We start from the raw sequence: 20,688 nt of genomic DNA on the forward strand, positions 1-20,688 counted from the left end.
TTTTTGGAAAGATTTGGGAATCCTATTTATAAACTGTAGGAATTAAGTTGTAATCGCCCAACCTGAACCTTCTGACTCCTAAAATCAAGAAAATTTGTTAGATTTTATTTGATAGCTTTTTAGTAATGTTTTTATAAATACTTTCCAGATGTTATCTTTCTTTTCTATTGGGTTGTTGGGCAGGGGGAATTTAAAAAAAAATACTATGTATTAATTTTTCATTATCTTTGAATGAGAAATTTATGTACGCATTTAATGCATGTGAAATTAAAATTTTCAAAGAGAAGCTAAACTTAACGTAATACATTTTGCTTATTTTCAAGAGTTGTGGAGAGTGAGGAGGCTTTTCATGGACTACAAAAGGATTTGGACTGTTTGGAAAGATGGCAGATGGAGTTTAATGTAGGTAAGTGTGAGGTGCTTTATTTTGGGAAGAATAACCAAGACGTATGCAGTGAAGGGGAAGGCATTGAGGAACAGAGGGACCTTGGAGGAATGGTTCAATAGACAATAGGAGCAGGAGTAGGCCCTTCGGCCTGTCGAGCCAGCACCACCATTTTACAGATCATGGCTGATCACTACTATCAGTACCCCTTTCCAGCCTTATCCCCATAACCCTTAACTCCTTTGCCCACTAGAGTCTTATCTAATCTCTTTTGAACATAATCAGCGAATCTGCCTCGACCACCCTCAGTGGCAGAGCATTCCAGAGATTCACACTTCTCTGGGTAAAAAAATGTTTTCTCATCTCCGTCCTAAAGGGCCTACCCTGTATTCTTAAACTATGCCCTCTAGTCCTCGTCTTCCCCATCACTGGGAACAAGTAATCCGACTTCACCCTGTCCATCCCCCTGATAATTTTGTATACCTCAATCATGTCCCCCCTCATCCTTCTAAACTCCATCGGATACAAGTCCAGTTTTTCTAGCCTTTCAGCATATGTCAACCCCGCCATCGCTGGAACTAACCTTGTAAATCTGCGCTGCACACCCACTATAGCTAGTATGTCCTTCCTCAAAATTGGAGACCAGTACTGGGTACAAGACTCCAGGTGGGGTCTCACCAGGGCCCTGTACAACTGCAGAAGGGCGTCTCTGTTCCTATACTCCAATCCCCTCTTTATGAAAGCCAACATGCCATTTGCCTTCTTCACCACATTCTGAACCTGCATGTTAGCCTTCAGTGACCGGTGAACAAGTAAACCCAGATCCATTTTCTCCTCCCCACTCCCTAGCCTGTCTCCATTTAAATAATACTCACCTTTCCTATTATTGCCCCCAAAATGGATAACCTCACATTTGCTCACATTGAACGTCATCTTCCATTCAGCAGCCCAAACCCCAACCTGTCCAAGTCCCTCTGCATTTTCCTGACATCCTCCTCACACCCCACACCGCCACGCAGTTTAGTGTCATCTGCAAATTTGCTCATGTTATTAATAATACCCTCATCCAAATCATTTACATAAATTACAAACAACTGAGGACCCAATGCCGATCCCTGCGGCACTCAACTCGTCACATCCTGCCATCCGGAAAAGGACCGGCTTACTCCAACCCTTTGTTTCCTATTTCTTAACCAATTTCCTATCCATGTCAGCACCTTACCTCCAATTCCATGCTCCCTGATCTTGCCCACTCGTCTCCCGTGCGGTACCTTATCAAAGGCCTTCTGGAAGTCCAAATACACCCCATCCACTGGCTCTCCCAAGTCCACCCTCTTTGTCACATCCTCGAAAAATTCCAGAAGGTTAGTCAAGCATGACTTACCCTTAAGGAATCCATGCTGACTAGCCATTATCCTATTTCTGCCTAAGTGTTCTGGTATTACTCCTTTTATGATAGATTCCAATATCTTCCCCACCACTGACGTCAGGCTGACCGGTCTATAATTTCCCGTTTTCTCCCTCCCTCCCTTCTTAAAAATCGGCACCACATCAGCCACTCTCCAATCCTCAGGGACCTCCCCCGAATCTATGGAACTTTGGAAAATGTCGACCAGTGCCTCCACAATTTCCATAGCAACTTCTTTAAGCACCCTGTGATGCAGCCCATCAGGCCCTGGGGTTTTATCAGCCCTCAGTCCCAACAATTTACTCACAACCTCCTGCTTCTATATCCGGATATCCATTGGATCCCCTACTTCCCCAGGAAAGTTTCCCAAGTCTCTTGATACCGCATGACCACTACCCCCTAACTGACCATAACCTATATCCTCCTTGGTGAAGACCGATGCAAAATATTTGTTAAATTCCTCAGCCATCTCCTTGTTTCCGGTAATAATTCCAGCCTTTTCCATTCTTAATGGACCAATTTTAGACCGAACCAATTTCTTCCTCTTCACATATTTAAAAAATCTTTTGCTAACCTCCATGATATTATTTGCTAATTTCCTCTCATACTTCATTTTCCCCTCTCTTATGACTTTCTTAGTTACCCTCTGATGCTCTTTGAAGGTTTCCCAATCCTCTAGCTTCCCACTCCACTTTGCTATCTTATACTGACTCCTTTTGGATTTGATATTGGACTTGATTTCATTAGTTAGCCACGACTGCCATTTGCATCTCCTCGAGCCTTTCCTCCACTTTGGAATAAATTTGTCCTGAATCCTGTGGAAAATGTCCAAAAGCACCTGCCATTTTTCCCGAGTTGTCCTCCCAGCTAGTGTATCTTTCCATTTTATTTTGGCAAGCTCCTCCCTCATAGCTGCATAATCCCCTTTATTTAACTGCAGTACAGATGCTTCCGACTTCCTTTCTTTTTCCCTTTCTAATTGCAGCTCAAAAATAACCATACCATGGTCACTATTCCCTAATGGCTCCCCTACATCGAGGTCACTTATTAACTCTGCGTCGCTGCACAGCACCAAGTCCAGAATCGACTTCCCCCTGGTAGGTACTTCCACTAGCTGCTCCAAGAAAGTATCTCGTATTGGGTAGGACATGTAACACCAGCATCGTATAATTCAAAAGCAAGAGGAGTAGCTATATTAATTAGTAAAAATGTGCCATTTAAAATAGAAGAGGAAATAATAGATCCAGCAGGGAGATATGTAATGATAAAATGTCAGATATATTCAGAGTTTTGGAATCTACTCAATGTATATTCACCTAACGAAGAAGATCAAAAGTTTATGGAAGATATCTTTTTGAAGGTAGCAGATACGCAAGGGAACATATAAATAGGAGGGGATTTCAACCTGAATTTGGATTCAAATATGGATAAAACTGGGAAAAAAATTAACAGAAAGAACAAAGTAACCAAATTATAATTAAATCAATGGAAGAAAGTATTTCGTAGACATTCAATAAACTCACTCTCTTGTGTTCCTGCCCCCGTCTGATTATCCCAGTCCACTTTCATGTTGAAGTCCCCCATAACTACCGTATTGCTACCACTTTGACATGCCACTCTTAATTCCTGATTTATACCTCTATATCTGAGCTACTTTTCGGAGACCTGTAAATCACCCCCATTATGGTCCTCATGCCTTTACAATTTCTTAATTCTATCCAAACAGACTCTACCCACCTGTTTCAGTGTCTTTCCTTTCAAACGCCTGAATTTCATTTCTTACCAACAGAGCTAACCCACCCCCTCTTCCCAACTTTCTGTCTTTTCTATAGGACGTGTACCCAGGAACATTGATTTCCCAATCCTGCCCTTCCCGCAGCCATGCCTCCGTAACTCCGACATCTCCTGTCCAAGCTGCAGATTGCAAGGGCTGTACAGTGCTGCCACTGCCTGTTCACACCGAGTACTTCATGCATGAAGCGAGGGAGAGAGAGAGAGATCTAGGTATAATACCACCACCTGGTGTCCGGACTCGCAAACTACAGGATACATGATTTTTATTTTTCATGGGAGTGTTGGAGTATGAGAGGAGACTTGATTAAGGTTAACAAAATAGAGCAAGATGGATAATATGGAGCTCCAATGAACAGGGAGGTCTCACCTGTGAAGGAGCAAGTGTGAGATCCCCCAGTTCATTCTTGCTTGGGCAGTGGTGGCCAATTGCAAGACAGCTCCAATTAGGGGAAGAGAATATGCTGTTTCAGGTCATGGGTTTGAAACGGTTTCCCCAGTTGTGCCATTCAGACTCAAGAGAGCAGATGCTTGCAGACAGGAAGGAAACCTAGTTTTATTGTGGAGAATTGCTTGTTTTTCGGGGTGAAGGTTGTTTGTGGTCTGAGATTCCTAAATACTTTACAATGGAAGCAGCACTTTTCCTTGTGCCTGATTGCTACATCGCGGGTAAAATGTCTCAAATCTATCACTCAGCCAGTACTTTTGGTCATTGATTTGGAGAGAGAGTGATGGCTTGGCAATATTTATAGCATGGTGAGTCCAAAGCTCTCAAAGTGACAGTGTGGAAGGAGTTTGTCTGTTCTGTGTTTTCTGCCACCCTTGAGAACTTAAAATGTGTCCGTGAATTGTGGTATTGGTGAGACACAAGCTTGTTTTGCCCTCTTTTTGTTCTGTATGTCTATAAAGTTTCAGTTTAGGGATAAAATGTCCAGACACTGTTCTGTTCAAAAGTCTAGTAACCAAATCAGATTCTCCCGAGTTCTTGTCATGGATATGCATCAAGAAGCCTGTTTTGCAGCAGTCGTGTTGCATTAGAGGTGCACATACAATTTTCAAAAATAATGAGTTTGAAACCAGAAAAAGATCAGGTCGTGCCCAAAGGTTCATCTGTGCTGTTGAATTGAATTGATGCCCCCAGGTCCAGAATGTGCACTTCCACCCCATGGTCTTGAGCTTTCCAAATCGCCAATGAACTTACGGCCCCCTTGAGCTGTGGAGTGTGGGAGTAAATCCACACAGACACCAAGAGGATGTAGAAACTTCTTGCAGTCAGTGCTCACTTGATCCTGGGGTGACTCGTGCTGGAGAGGTGGGACTACTGTCCTGCCTTCACCTTGTGATGGCTGATTTTTGTCTGTTGGTGGATGGAGGTCTGACATGATATTCCCTTGGCCTTGAGGGAAAGAAGAGTAGAAATTGCAAGGGCTCTGACAGAAATATTTAAAACCTGTTTATCCACGGGTGAGGTGCCAGAGGAATGGATGTAATCTAATGTTCCCTTGTTTAAAAACGGCTTCAAAAGCAAACCAGGTGAGCCTGACAAAATAGGTAAATTATTGGAGGGTAATCAGAGAGTACCTCGAAATGAATCTGTTCAAATAGCTGGCCTTGATCAACCATCGCATAGAATACAGGAGTCGGGCAGTGAGGTTGAGACTAGACAAGATGTTGGTGAGGCTCTTTTGTGAGTACTGTGTGCAGTTCTGGTCACCAAATGAGAGGAAAGCTATCAATAAAGTAGAGAGGGTGCAGAGAAGATTTACGTCAATGTTACCTGGATATCAGCAACTAGATTACAAAGAAAGATTGAGCAAATGAAGTCTTTATTCTTTGGATTGTAGATGGTTGAGAGGGGATTTGATCGAGGTCTTTAAAATTACTAGGAGGATAGAACGAGTTGATGTGGATAGACTTTTTTCATTGCGGGAGCAGAGATTGAAACAGGAGGTAAAAGTTTGGAAGTAACATGAGGGGGAACTTCTTTACTCAGAGTGGTGGCTGAGTGGAGTGAGCTTCCGGGAGAAATAGTGGCGGCAGGGTCCATTTTGTCATTTCAGGGAAAATTGGAGGGGAGGGGAATGCAGAGAGGTGGTACGAGAGGAGAGTATTTAGTTCAGTGCAGACAAGAAGGGCCAAGTGACCTGTTTCTGTGCTGTAATTGTTATAGGGTTAAAATGTGTGGCAGTAACTTGGAAGTCCGATGCGTATTTGGGAATGGGTCGATAGCCACACTGAAATAGGCCGTTGTATCCCACTTGAAATAATTACATTGAATTCACGGAACAAATTTGAATTTCTCTTTTGAAGATTTGGGATGTGTATTTTCCAATTGTAGGAATTAAGTTGTAATCACCCAACACGAACTTTCTGACTCCTAAAACCAAGAAAAGCAAGATTTTATTTGAGAGTTTTGCTCAATTTTTATGAATACTATCTAGATGTTTCCTCTCTTTATTGTTTTCTATTGGGCAGCTGTGGGAGGGGTTACTTTTTAAATCACTATGCATTAATTTTATCTTATATTCAAATAAGAAATTTAGGTTTTTTCATGCATATGTTAAATTAAATGTAAAAATGTTACAAATAAGAAAAATGAAGAATTGTTTCAGGAACTGGCGATCTTCCATGAGTGCCATTAACCCCAGGCAGCAGGAATGTGTGAACGAAACACAAAACTGGCCAGAACAACTGAGGAAATACGGCTAAAAGTGCCCAAAAAGGTGCTGATGCCACCTTGATTTTAATGCAGGTGACACCGAGGAATGCGTTGGGGCAGAGATGGTACATGGACAGCCAATACGGACGTCTTGGGGAACAAAGCCCGCACCACCAGTCGGGATGGATAATGGTGGGTAATGAATTCGCAAATATTAGAGACACCGATAGAGAGCGACACACATACCCAGACAGACAGACAGACAGACACACACACACACACACACACACACACACACACACACACACACACACACACACACACACACACACACACACACACACACACACACACACACACACAGGCAGAGACAGAGAGAGACTCTGACAGCGAGAGAGAGACAGAGATACACACAGACGGAGACAGACACAGACAGACAGATAGAGAGACACACACAGACGGAGAGAGAGATACACACAGACAGAGACAGGGAGACACACATAGAGACAGAGAGACACACACACGACACAGAGACAGACATACACACAGACAGACACAGAGAGACACACATAGAGACACACACACGACACAGAGAGACAGATACACACACACACACAGAGACACACACACACAGACACAGAGAGAGTCACACATTGAGACACAGAGGGAGAGACAGAGAGAGAGACACACACACAGACAGCGACACACACAGAGACACAGAGAGGGAAACACACACAAACAGACAGAGAGAGAGACACAGAGAGAGAGAGAGAGACACACACACACACAGACCCACACAGAGAGAGACACAGACAGAGAGAGAGACATGGACAGAGAGACATGGACAGAGAGACATGGACAGAGAGACACAGACAGAGAGACACAGACAGAGAGACACAGACAGAGAGACACAGACAGAGAGACACAGACAGAGAGACACAGACACACGGACACAGACACAGACACAGAGAGATACACACACAGAGAGAGAGACACACACACAGAGACAGACACAGAGACAGACACAGAGACAGACACAGATACAGAGACACAGACAGAGAGAGACACACACACACATACCCAGACAGACAGACACACTCACACACAGACACAGAGAGACAGATATACAGACACAGACACACAGAGAGACACATACAGACAGAGAGAGAGACACTGACAGCGAGAGAGAGACAGAGAGAGAGACACAGACAGAGAGAGACACAGCGAGAGAGTCACAGACATACACACAGACAGAGACAGACACAGAGACAAACACAGAGTGACACAAAGAGAGACACAGATAGAGAGACATAGACACAGATAGAGAGACATAGACACAGACTGAGAGAGAGACACAGACTGAGAGAGAGACACAGACAGAGAGAGAGAGAGACACAGACAGACAGACAGAGAGAGAGAGAGAGACACAGAGAGATAGAGACACACACAGACTGACAGAGAGAGACCCCTTGGTTGTGCACTTAACTCCCTCATCTCTCCTGGCAGGATCTCATCACCTTTCCTACCCGTGGACCATGACATCTGTCTGCTCATCCTCCTTCCTGAGAATGGTGTGAACTCTACCCTAGAAACCCCACAGCAAAGAAAAGAGACCCTTCTGCCCTTCTCGTCCATGGTGAAATATCATTCTGCCAGTCTCATCGACCTGCACCCAGTCCCTAACCCTCCTGACTTCTCACATCCATGGATCTCTGCAATTGATTCTTAAAACGTAAGAGTTTGAATGTTAAATGGCAGACCATTGAGGAGTGTTGTCAAACAAAGGGATTGAGGAACTGTGGTACAGAACTGCCCGAAAGTGGAGTCCCTTGTAGAGATGGGGGGGTGGGGGGGAGTGAAGAAAGCTTCTGGTATTTTGGCCTTCAGAAATGAGAGGATTGAGTGCAGGAGGTGGGAGGCCACGAGGAAGTTGGACGAGGCATGGGTGAGGCCAACTTGGGAACGTTGTGTGCCGTTTGGGTGGCCGGAGGAGAGGAAGGATAGGAATGAGACAGCGCGTCGAGGAGAGGGACAAGAAGGTGGTCTGGCTTTCGGGGTTTGAGTTCCAGGGGAAGGTTGGACAGGCTGGGACTTTATTCCCTGGAGCGTAGAAGATTGAGGAAGATTTGAAAATTGTGAGGGGGGACGGATCGTGTCCATGGGGACAGGCTGTTTCCAAGGAGAGTGGGAGAGATTCAAAGAGGAGGACATGGATTGAGATTGAAGGGGGATTTTTTTCCCTCAGAGGAGGGTGGGAGCGTGGAATGAGCTTTGGGCCAAGGTGGTGGAGGTGGGATGGACTGGACTCTTGGGGGGGGGGGAGGGAAATGTGGGGCAGGTTCTGGTGTGGAAATGTGCAGCCTGAAGGGGAGATGGACTGGAGGCCCGAGGCAGCTCTCGGACCCTTCCCCAGTTGGACGAGGTTCTCAGGAGAGAGGGGGCTCCAAAGGGCTGGAGCTCGAGCCCTGGGGCTCCATCCAGGGGCTCGGGGTGGTGGAGAGGAGATCCCGTGGAGGGGTGGCCCAAGCTCTCGCGAGAGCGACCCCTGGTGGCTGCCATGTTGTTGATCTTTGCCGCCTTTGGAGGAGTTGGTGGCGAGCGGGAGGGGGAGAGAGGTTCATGTCGGTTCCTCACGGGCGGGAATCGGGGCATTTTGGGAGCGAGACCAGGGAGGACAGAGATTCCACGGGTCGCCCTTTGGGTCGGGGGCGGCCGGAGTTCGGAGGGGAACGGGCAGGGGGATGGTTGTGAGGTGGGCCGGGGAACCGTGAGGGAGTTTGGGTCGGGGTGGCGTTAGGGTTTGTGGTAGTCGGGGACCCGCGAGGCTGAAGGGGGCGGTCGGGGTCTGTGAGGCTGTGGGGGGGAGGGGGATCCGCGAGGCTGAGTGGGATCGGGGACCCGCGAGGCTGAGGAGGTTTGCGGCCCGCGAGGTTGAGGTGGGTCGTAGCCCGCTACGCTGAGGGGCGTCGCGGCCCGCGAGTCTGAGGGGAGTCGGGGCCCACGAGGCTGAGGGGGGAACGCTCCAACGAGGCTGAGCGGTGTCGGGGCAAGCGAGGCAGACGGGTGTCGGGGCCCGCGAGGCAGAGGGGGGGGTTGGGGCCTGCGAGGCAGAGGGGGGAGAGGGACGGGGACCCAGAAAGGTGAGGGGGTCGGGGACCCAGAAGGGTGAGGGGATCGGGGACCCAGGAGGGTGAGGGGGTCGGGGACCCAGAAGGGTGAGGGGGGTCGAGGACCCAGAAGGATGAGGGGGACCCGCCAGAGGGGTGTGGGAGATCTGCCAGAGGAGTGAGGGACACGCAAGGCTGTGGGGGGCGGGAATCCTGCGAGACTGAGGGGGACGGGTATCCAGAAGTTTGAGGGACACGCAAGGCTGAGGTACTCGTGGAACCAGAAGGGTGAGGGGAATGAGGACCCAGAAGGGTAATGGTGATCAGGACACAGAAGGGTGAGGGTGATCAGGTCTCAGAAGGGTGAGGGTGATCAGGACCCAGAAGGGTGAGGGTGATCAGGACCCAGAAGGGTTAGGGTGATCAGGACCCAGAAGGGTGAGGGTGATCAGGACCAAGAAGGGTGAGGGTGATCAGGACCCAGAAAGGTGAGGGGGGACGGGGACCCAAAAAGCTGAGGGGGGATGGGGACCCAGAAGGCTGAGGGGGGACGGGGACCCAGAAGGCTGAGGGGGGACGGGGACCCAGAAGGCAGAGGGGGGACGGGGACCCAGAAGGCTGAGGGGGGACGGGGACCCAGAAGGCTGAGGGGGGACGGGGACCCAGAAGGCTGAGGGGGGACGGGGACCCAGAAGGCTGAGGGGGGACGGGGACCCAGAAGGCTGAGGGGGGACGGGGACCCAGAAGGCTGAGGGGGGACGGGGACCCAGAAGGCTGAGGGGGGACGGGGACCCAGAAGGCTGAGGGGGGACGGGGACCCAAAAGGCTGAGGGGGGACGGGGACCCAGAAGGCTGAGGGGGGACGGGGACCCAGAAGGCTGAGGGGGGACGGGGACCCAGAAGGCTGAGGGGGGACGGGGACCCAGAAGGCTGCTGGGGGACGGGGACCCAGAAAGCTGCTGGGGGACGGGGACCCAGAAGGCTGAGGGGGGACGGGGACGGGGACCCAGAAGGCTGAGGGGGGACGGGGACGGGGACCCAGAAGGCTGAGGGGGGACGGGGACGGGGACCCAGAAGGCTGAGGGGGGACGGGGACGGGGACCCAGAAGGCTGAGGGGGGAAGGGGACGGGGACCCAGAAGGTTGAGGAGGTACGGTGACCCAGAAGGCTGAGGGGGGACGGGGACGGGGACCCAGAAGGCTGAGGGGGGAAGGGGACGGGGACCCAGAAGGTTGAGGAGGTACGGTGACCCAGAGGGCGGAGGGGGGACCGGGACGTGGACCCAGAAGGCTGAGGGCACCTGCGAGGCTGAAGGTGGGGGTGGGAACCCGCGTGGTTTGGTGGATCCGTATGGTTGAGGGGATCGGAGAACTGCGAGTGTGAGGGGGACCCGTGAGGTTGAGGGAATCCCGGCCCCATGGATGGGAATGAGCAGGAAGGTGTGCTGGTCAGTGGGACAAGAATATCAGTTCACCACAGACTGTAAGCTTTCAGCTCTGTAATGAGACGTCATTAACTATGACACCGACAGCCCAACCCTCTTTCTCCCAGTTTCACTGCAGACATTGGAAGACGGTCCTCTTTAAATTCTACAAATATGTTAATGGTAAGAGGAAAGCGAGAGACAAAATTGGTCCCTGAGAAAATCAGAGTGGAAAACTGTGTGTGGAACCTTGAGAAATGGGGGAGATATTGAACAGTTTCTTTTCTTCGGTATTCACTAAGGAGAAGGATATTGGGAGATGTGGGATAAAAAAAGCAAATTGGGTAAATATGGGGAATATAGAGATTACAAAAGGTGTAGTTTTAAGGCTTTTGAAGAATATAAAGGTGGATAAGTCTCCGGGACCAGACGGGATCTTCCCCAGGACATTGAGAGAAGTGAAGGAGGAAATAGCAGAGGCTCTGGCGGTAATTTTTCAAATGTCATTAGATATGGGGATAGTGCCGGAGGATTGGCGCATTGCGCATGTGGTTCCGTTATTTAAAAAAGGTTCAAGGAGGAAGCCTGGCAACTATCGGCCTGTAAGTTTGACGTATGTGGTAGGTAAATTAATGGAGAAAATTCTTAGAGATAGTACTTATAAACATCTGGATAGACAGGGTCTGATCAGGAGCACTCAACATGGATTTGTGGGAGGAAGGTCATGTTTGACCAATCTGATTGAATTTTTTGAAGAGGTGACTAGGAATGTGGATGAGGGTAGCGCAGTGGATGTTGTCTATATGGACTTCAGTAAGGCCTTCGATAAGGTACCACATGGAAGGTTAGTTAGGAAGGTGCAGTCTTTAGGTATAAATTTTGAGATAGTCAAATGGATTGAACATTGGCTGAAAGGGAGAGGCCAGAGAGTGGTAGTGGATAATTGTCTGTCAGGTTGGAGGCCGGTGACCAGTGGTGTGCCTCAAGGATCTGTATTGGGCCCATTGTTGTTCGTTATATACATTAATGATCTAGATGATGGGGTGGTGAATTGGATTAGTAAATATGCAGACGATACTAAGATAGGTGGAATAGTGGATAATGAAGAAGGTTTTCAAGGATTGCAGAGGGATTTGGGCTGCTTAGAAAAGTGGGCTGAAAAATGGCAGATGGAATTTAATGCTGATAAGTGTGAGGTGCTTCATTTTGGTAAGAAGAATCAGAATAGGACATATGTGGTAAATGGGAGAGCATTGAGGAATACAGAAGAGCAGAAAGATTTAGGAGTGACGGTACATCGTTCCCTGAAGGTAGAAACTCACGTGAATAGGGTGGTGAAGAAGGCTTTTAGTATGCTGGCCTTTATCAATTATTGCATGGAATATAGGAGTTGGGAGGTGATGTTGAGATTGTATAAGACGTTGGTGCGGCCTAATTTGGAGTTCTGTGTGCAGTTCTGGTCGCCTAATTATAGGAAGGATATAAACAGAGTGGAGAGAGTGCAGAGAAGGTTTACCAGAATGTTGCCTGGGTTTAAGCATCTGGACTATGGGGAGAGATTGGACAGATTGGGTCTTTATTCTTTGGAGCGTAGAAGGTTGAGAGGGGATTTGATAGAAGTATTTAAGATTATGAAAGGGATAGACGGAATGGATGTGGATAGACTATTTCCGTTAAGAGGAGGAAAGTTTAAAACAAGAGGACATGAGTTAAGAATTAAGGGGCAGAGGTTTAGAGGTAACATGAGGGGGAACTTCTTTACTCAGAGAGTGGTAGCTGTGTGGAATGATCTTCCGGGAGAAATAGTGGCGGCGGAGTCAATTGTATTATTTAAGAAAAGGTTGGACAGGTATATGGATGAGAGGAAGATGGAGGGTTATGGGCATTGTGCAGGGAGGTGGGATTAGAAAGGGGTGTTTGGTTCGGTGCGGACTAGAAGGGCCTAATGGCCTGTTTCCGTACTGTAATTGTTATGTTATGTTATGTTAAAATAATTCAAATACCCCTGGGAGCGGACCCGCCGAAGCCACAGATTAGAATCTGCATCTCAGATGGTGAAGTCTTCAGATTTTTCTTTAAAATATTGTTTACATTGTAAAACCATTTGGAAAGTGCATTAACATATATTGCAATGTTCAATTCAAAAGGAAAAACTAGCACTAAGCAAGGTTCAAAAAAAAACACAGGAATAAAGTGCCATCATCTTGGAGATGGATTTCACAGTGACTTAGGACAAGATTTGTTCTTGTCTCTACCTGTGCACACACGAGGATGAGAGCAGTGTTTGAGATGCTCTAGCCAGAAAGAATTCCGATCCATATCCCCACAGTTTTATTCCTCGTATTTCAGATTGAAATAGCAGAGAATGAGAATCCAGGCAAAAGGACGGAAGCCCAGACCAAGCAACAATTTGAGCAGAAGGATTTAGGTCCACCGGTAGAGAGAGAGAGAGAGAGAGAGTGGAAGGACACTGTCAGAATGCCCATAGGATTTAACCTGTTTAAAAGCAGGTGGCACAAATCTGTGCAGAGGGGCACAATTTAAAGGCGATTGCAGATGTTTGATTGGGAAGCTGCAGGAATTCAGCCCATCAGAATGAAGTAAATGCAATATCCAGAGAGAGAAACCTTGGGCTTTTCTCTGGAGTGATGCAGGAAGCTCATAGAGTGAATGGATTTGAGGCAGAGCTTGGTGGAGGAGCAGGCAGTGCTGAGGAAACACAAGGCTGCTGAAGGACTTGTAGAAAGAGAACGTGCAGAAGGCTGCGGGTGCCTGGAGTGCATGGCCGGGCAGGATGGTGTAGTCTGGAATAATAGGGACCTTTAACATTTAGACAGGCACATTGATGCAAGAAAAATAGTGGGTTTACGGGTGTGAGGGGTGAAAGGTTCAGTTTGTAGTAGGTTTGATCAGTTGTCTTGTGACACCAATACCCCTGAGCAAAAATCTCTACAAAAGTATGGACACCGCCCAGGACATCTCATGTAAAAACCCGCCACATTTGGGAACATTTGCAGGGAACGCTGCTGTCAGAGAGCAGCAGCAATCAAGGATCCACATCACCCGCTCTGTTCTCACTGCTCCCATCAGGAAAGAGGTATAGCCAGGTTCAGGAACAGCTGCTACCCCTTCACCACGAGACTCAACACACATTCAGGGACTCATTTAAAGACTCTCCCTTTTGCACTTTGAATTTTTTCTCTCTCTATTGCAGTTTGTTTTCATATCCACATTTTCAGAGATTACAAGTAGATGAGTCCAGTTGGGGAAACTTGGTTTTGGTCTATATAATGGTTACATTCATCCCCTTTTATTGTTCATTTATATTAGTGTCTGGGCCCCTATGTGGTCCAGGTACAGCTGACAGACCTTTACCAAAGGGTCACGTTTATGTGATTTTTTTTTCCCGTAGGTAACAGCAGTTCATTTCCACAGCCCAGCGTGCTATCGGACATCCAGTTGATCGTGATACATCTTTTCGCGAAGGCCAGTGCTATTTTTATAAATGAGATTAGATATTTGGTCAAGTTGTCGCTTGTTTCCATGAAGATATTGCTCCAGGTCTCACGTGGAGGTCACTCCTGTGATCGTGGTTAATTTTTCTGCGCTTTCTTGCCAAAATGGCCTCACTTTCACGCACGACCACGTAGAAAAGTTTAATGAAGCTCATCATCCCATTGGCCTTCATTTCGGTTGAAGCACTGCATGCAGATTTTACAAAGCAGTCTGAAACCCTTTTTCCACGGGAATCCCAGTTCATTGGCCATGCAGTGTCTCAGGTTAGGAAGCCCTTGGTCCCATTTCCACTGGGACACAAGATTGCTTTTCCACTGAACACAACTCATCCCCGGGGAGCGGAGTGTTCTGCCTTCGACTGGAAACAGGTGATTTTCTGCTGTCTCTCTTCCACTGGTTTTACCATCAGGCCGACGTCGGCAAACGCCGCGGATATGAGTAGGGTTAGAGGTGGCGTGAAATGACATCGTTTGACACTGGCATTTGGACAGTGTCCCTTTTCCACTGGACCCTGTCCCAGTAAATTCCCGGGATTGGCCATGAGGGGCTGTACTTTTGAAGTTGAAACACTTTGCAGAGCAAAGTCTTGGAATTTAATTTCTTCAACTATGTACGCTATTCTGGCGCTCCATCCTGTAGGATGTAGATGGTTCCTTTCATAGCACCTGAATCAATTCCTGACTAATCACAGAGCACTTCTGGTGTAGGGATTGCTTCAAGTGGAATTTGAGTTTGAGAGCATTTTGAAAACCACAGGTCTAAGTTATAGGGAAAGGTTAAGCAAAATTTTTATTCTGCGGAGCATAAAAGGTTGAGGTTGGATTGGGTTGAGGTATTTAAAATTATTGGGGTATAGATTTGACGTGGGTTGAGAGAAAGGGGCAGAAGTTTCGAGGAAATGTGAGGGGAGGACTTTCACTCAGAGTGGTGGGTGTGTGGAATGGACTTGCAGATGAAGTGGAGGAGGCAGGCTCAATATTAGCTCTTAAGGAGAAGTTGGATATGTATTTGGACAGGAAAGGAATGGAGGGTCAAGGGGCGAGTGTAGGTCAATGGGATTAGGTAGGACAAAGTGTTCGGCGTGGACTCGAAGGGCAAAGTTGGCCTATTTCGATGCTGTAATAGTTGGAGAGGTAAAACGTGTATGTGAACATTTTGGGTCCAGTGACCATAGATTAGTTTCCAATCAATTATGGATAAGAGTGGGGTCTGCTGCAACAGCACCACTCAATCAATGCACCGGACACAGTTAATCAGGAAAGATGTTTATTCAGACTTGTTCCTCTCTTAGGTCTCTTGCCCACGACCTTACCAGAGAGAGGGGGATCTTTTTCTCTTCTATCCATTAGTGACTGGTGTCATCCTCTGTTCTGCTAATATTTCAAAACAGCACTGAGCCCACGTTAAATGTTCCACTTGAAACTCAAACATGTTACAGACTAAACCAAGCCAGTCATCTTTGCTAAAATTAATGATGAGGGAGAAAATGAAGGGAATAGAAAGCAAGGGAGTAACAGGGAGAGGATGCAGAAAATAATGCAGGCTGAATGAGAGGGGAAAGAAATCAGGCTTCAGATGATTAAGGAAGACGAGGCGAAAGAAGGAGACCCTAGGACACTGCCACCCTATGTTGAGAATGAGGACTCAAAAGATTCCTTGTGGGCAAGGCTATCTGCATGTGCTTCCCAGCAGCCACCGTGACCAGTCCTGCATCTCACTTGATTCAATAAAAGGTGGTTTCAGACTTGGCTCTGACGTAAACAATTTGCTCATTTTCAAACCAACTTTCCTCCCTCCGTCATTGACGGCCGTGACACTGTGCACGAGTGAGGAAGATGGGGTGAAAGATCTTGAACTGAAAGTTACCTGCAGTAATTGGAAAGCTGCCTTCCAGAGAGCTTCAATCATGTCAATGTTTCACCAGTTGTTGGACTTTACCAGCGATGAAACAGCGTCCCACTCCCACAGTGTTTCCTGTTACTAACTTGGACAGGAGTAAAAAAATGATTCACACAAAGAATTATAAACCAGGGGAAAGATATACTCTGAAAACAACAAGAAATGTTGTTCATATCCCACTGTGCTCCCGACAGAAGTCAAAATCCAATGGGCTTTATGAACTAAAACACAAATGGAACTTAACCCAAGATTATTCCCCCACCCCCCGTCCTATTAAATGTTGAATCCTGTTGTGTGAAGAAGGAGTTGCCTGGAACGTTAGCCCATCCCAGAAAGCTCACCAGACTTGGACTGCAGATCAACACTTAAGGATGACCAGCCGCAGCTTAATTTAATGCAATGCTTATTCCCCCCCCCCCAGCAAAAATCTTCAGCATTGCTTCATTGAAACTGGTCTAATTCCAAATAAGATCAGCAATGTCTTTTGGACCGAGTACAAAAGAGAGAGAGCTGAGGTACCTTCGAAACCCAGAACCAAATACATGCAACATTCAGTGGCAGCTCTCCTTGCATCTAATCAAGCACTTTTGAGCCACTATGAACTCTTCCCAAGAGAATTCATCCAACCATCCATGAGTGCATTCCTGTCAACTCGAAAGCCGAGAGGGGATTTGGTAGAGTATTTAAAATTACAAGAAGGATGGATAGAGTTGATGCGGATTGGCAATTCCATTGCAAGTGGGAGAGATTGAAACAAGAGGTCTTGAGTTAAGAGGCAAAAGTTTTGAAGTAACGTGAGGGGGAACTTCTTGACTCAATGGTGGCTGAGTGGAGTGAGCATCCGGGAGAAATAGTGGCAGCAGGGTCCATTTTGTCATTTAAGAGAAAATTGGAGGGGTGGGGAATGCAGAGAGGTGGTACTGGAGGAGAGTATTTAGTTCAGAGCAGACGAGAAAGGCCAAATGACCTGTTTCTGTGCTGTAATTGTTCTAGGGGTAAAATGTGTGGCAGTAACTTGGAAGCTCAACATGAACCTTCCGACTCCTAAAATCAAGAAATTTAAGATGTTAGATTTTATTTGAAAGGTTTGGTAAATTTTTATAAATACTATCCAGATGTTTTTTCTTTTTTTCTTTACATCAGGAAAAATTAAATGAAATGGTTCTTGCAGTCAAGAGCAAGAGAATTCCTCCAATCCAGCCCTTGCCCACAAACACCCCCCCCCCCCCCCCATTCTGGGATCAACCCATCAGCAGCGTCCACTTCAGAGACAAACCTCAGGCACAAACATCCCAAAACCATCATCCCAAGACAAGGGGTTAATTTTTTAAATCACTATGCATTCATTTGATGTTATTTCAAATAAAAAATTAGTTTTTAATGCATATGTGAAATTAAATAATTAAAAAAAAATAAGATGAATGAAGAATTATTTCAGGAATTATCAATCATCCACTACTCCCATTAACCCCAGACACCAGTACTGAATGAAAAACTAAACTGGCCAGATTGACTGAGTAAATACAGCTAAAATTGGCCAAAAGGTGCTGATGCCATCATTGATTTAAATGCAAGAGACACTGAGGACTGCATTGGGACAGAGATGGTCCATGGACAGCTAATACGGATGCCTTGGGGAACAAAGCCCGCACTGCCAGTTGGGATGAATTAGATTATGACAAGCAAATATTAGATACCCCCCCCCCCCACAGAGAGACCCAGCCTTGATTTTCATTTTTTATATTGATAGAGAGATCCCAGACATCACCAAATGTACCGAGACCCCACCGCATGTTATCAGTTAAAGGCAACATATTCCTCTCTAATGGAACTTTTACTACCTCTATTACAGGAAACATCCTCCCTGCCTCATTTGCCATTGGAACGTTAGGCCCGCTTGTCGTCACAAGGCCAGAAAACGCTTGAGTCAGAATACTGATCATCGTTTGAGGAGTGACGAAGGAATTTGTGAGCACGATAAGAATCCTGTTTCACTCTGGTCTGAGATTGGATGGTGAGTCCTTAGCTACACATCCCTGCAACACACTCTCCTTCGCCAACAACTGCCTCACACTCCTATTCACCCCACCAGCTCTGTGCATTCCCCCTCATTCACCTGCGATTTTCCCCCCCACAAACCCCTGTTAACCTGCCACCTCCACTGAAGAGTGGGTGAACACACAAACCCCTTACAGACGGGGCCAGATTTGATCCAGAGTCATTGACTTAACAGGACCATAACACCACCTGTGGCATAAATATTCCCAAACCAATGCTCTAGGGCACTGGGAGAGCAAACAGCTCAAATTCTGCATTTGAGAAGTTTGAACTGCTGCACAACCATCAGGATCAAAGAAAACCCTAGTTTGCTTAGTTTTCAGCTGTCATAGACCACAAAAGGCTTCCAAACCAAAATTCATAAGACAAGCCCCACAAACAAACAAATCTCTCATAAAGCTCTAACACTCCCCTATCTAGAGGTATCATCTCCTCAAACATCTCAATGCCACAGGTGAGAAAACTGTTTTAACTCCCACTCCAAATTAAAAAGGTGCTATTCCCTTAATTGCAGCTCTCTTGAAGGGCGGAGATGGGCCTTGTTTAAAGGGCCAGCCACAATTTACTGAGATATTTCACACCTGAATTAATTGTCCTCCTGATTCCAGCTCAGGGTTTAAAACAGCCCCACTCTAGTCACTTGCAGGTTTCAGGCAGAGATGAGGTGATGCTGCCATCAGAGGAAGGTAGGAAGCCTGGTTTTACTGTGGCTGCTTTTTCTGGGGTGGTTCTTTGAGTTGTTGGGGTGAAAGGAATCCGGTGTTTGTGGAAGCCCCTGTTTGTGGGTAGTTTGCAAACTGGTGTTCCATGTGGTTCGTGGGTATTGAGCCAGAGAAATGTGTTGTTTTAATGTGTGTGGTTTACGGTGCCTGCAACTTTAGCTCTTGTCTTGGGATGATGGTTTTGGGATGTTTGTGCCTGAGGTTTGGCTCTGAAGTTGTCGGACTCTGGCTTTCCCTTACTCTTAATTTAGTCTGTATGTGGTCTGAGTCCAGCGTGTTCTTTGAATGAAGTGATAGGAGAAGGTATTCGGTTCAACAGTCAATTTATTACCCAGCACAAGAATAAAACTTAACAGAGCTCTGGGTCAGTCGTTAGTTCATAGGTCACCTGCACAGTGAGCTATTCCCCAAGACTGACCCCTATTGTCCAGTTGGCTCAGTTTATATAGATCAACCTTATCATACAGAACAAAAGTTGGCTTCCTTTGCTAGATCTTTTTGCATAAGGGTTATCACAAGTCATCTCCTGTTTTGCAGATATCTGGGGTGTAGCGCTCCCATCTTAATCCTCCAGGCCAGACTATCCTGTTGTTTTGATCAGAAATTAATTCATCACCAGATATTTCTAATCACCATTCTGTTCCTGTCTGGCCAATTTCTGCTGTTCTCTTTAACACCTCCTCATGCCTTAATCTTCCTCCTAGACTGGTTTTCCATTCCCTTGGTTTCTTGCAGGCCATTCTTTGTTCTGGTCTGGCCTGTGTCTCCTGTGCTACTCACCACCTCCTTCAGTTGGAGCTTTCCTCCTAAATCGTTTTATGAATTTCCTCTCCCTGTATTTGGGAGCAGACAATTTTGCTCAGCCAACTTCGCTCCATGCTGTGATTGCCACTTAATCACATTCCTCTTTTTCCCTGAACCATGCAGTACATATCAACTTATTAATTAATCATTTCTTTCATAATGTTTGAACCCCTAGATTCCAACAAAGTGTAGGCTGCTGATGGTTTGATCCCAGAATTGGGGTGGGGAGGGGGGCGGGGGTGTTATTTGTGGGCAAGGGCTGGTTTGGAGGCTGCAGGGAATTCTTTTGCTCTTGACTGTAAGAAGCATTTCATTTAATTTTTACTGATGTAACCATCTTACCTTACGTGTGTGTAATATTGCACTATGTTACAGGACAGTCAGTCGAATTTTGATCTTGGCATGTTTAACAGAAAATGACAGTGACCCAGGTTCAAATCTGTCCCTTGTGTCAGGATTTTCCCCCCATCACCTTTTACAAAATGGCAAGGTGAACAGAGGCATTTGTGTGGGTCAGGGTTTTTTTTTTAATTAATTTTTAAGAGTTAGTTATATTCTTGTTAATTTTACAAGAATATAATTCAAATCCCGATACATGTGGTTGATTAATACAAATTGAGATCTACCCAGACCCACCCTCTCCACATCCCATATGAGGGACCAGAGATCTTCAACAGATGTTTTATTTAACCATAATATTGTGAATATTTCAAAACCTCACTTCAACCCACCTTTAGGAAATGTGGGCTCCAAAGATAGAATGTTCATCTCGTGAACGATACATTATTTTCTTGTGGTGAACAGTTCCGAACCTCAGCCAGTTTGCAAGATATGGCCACGCACTTTCTAGCTGTACAATTTGCAGCAATTTAAACCTGGTAAATATTCAGTTCTAATTTAAATTTAATTCCTTAAC

This window comes from Narcine bancroftii, unplaced genomic scaffold, assembly GCF_036971445.1.
Source record: "Narcine bancroftii isolate sNarBan1 unplaced genomic scaffold, sNarBan1.hap1 Scaffold_294, whole genome shotgun sequence".
NCBI classification, from domain to species: domain Eukaryota; kingdom Metazoa; phylum Chordata; class Chondrichthyes; order Torpediniformes; family Narcinidae; genus Narcine; species Narcine bancroftii.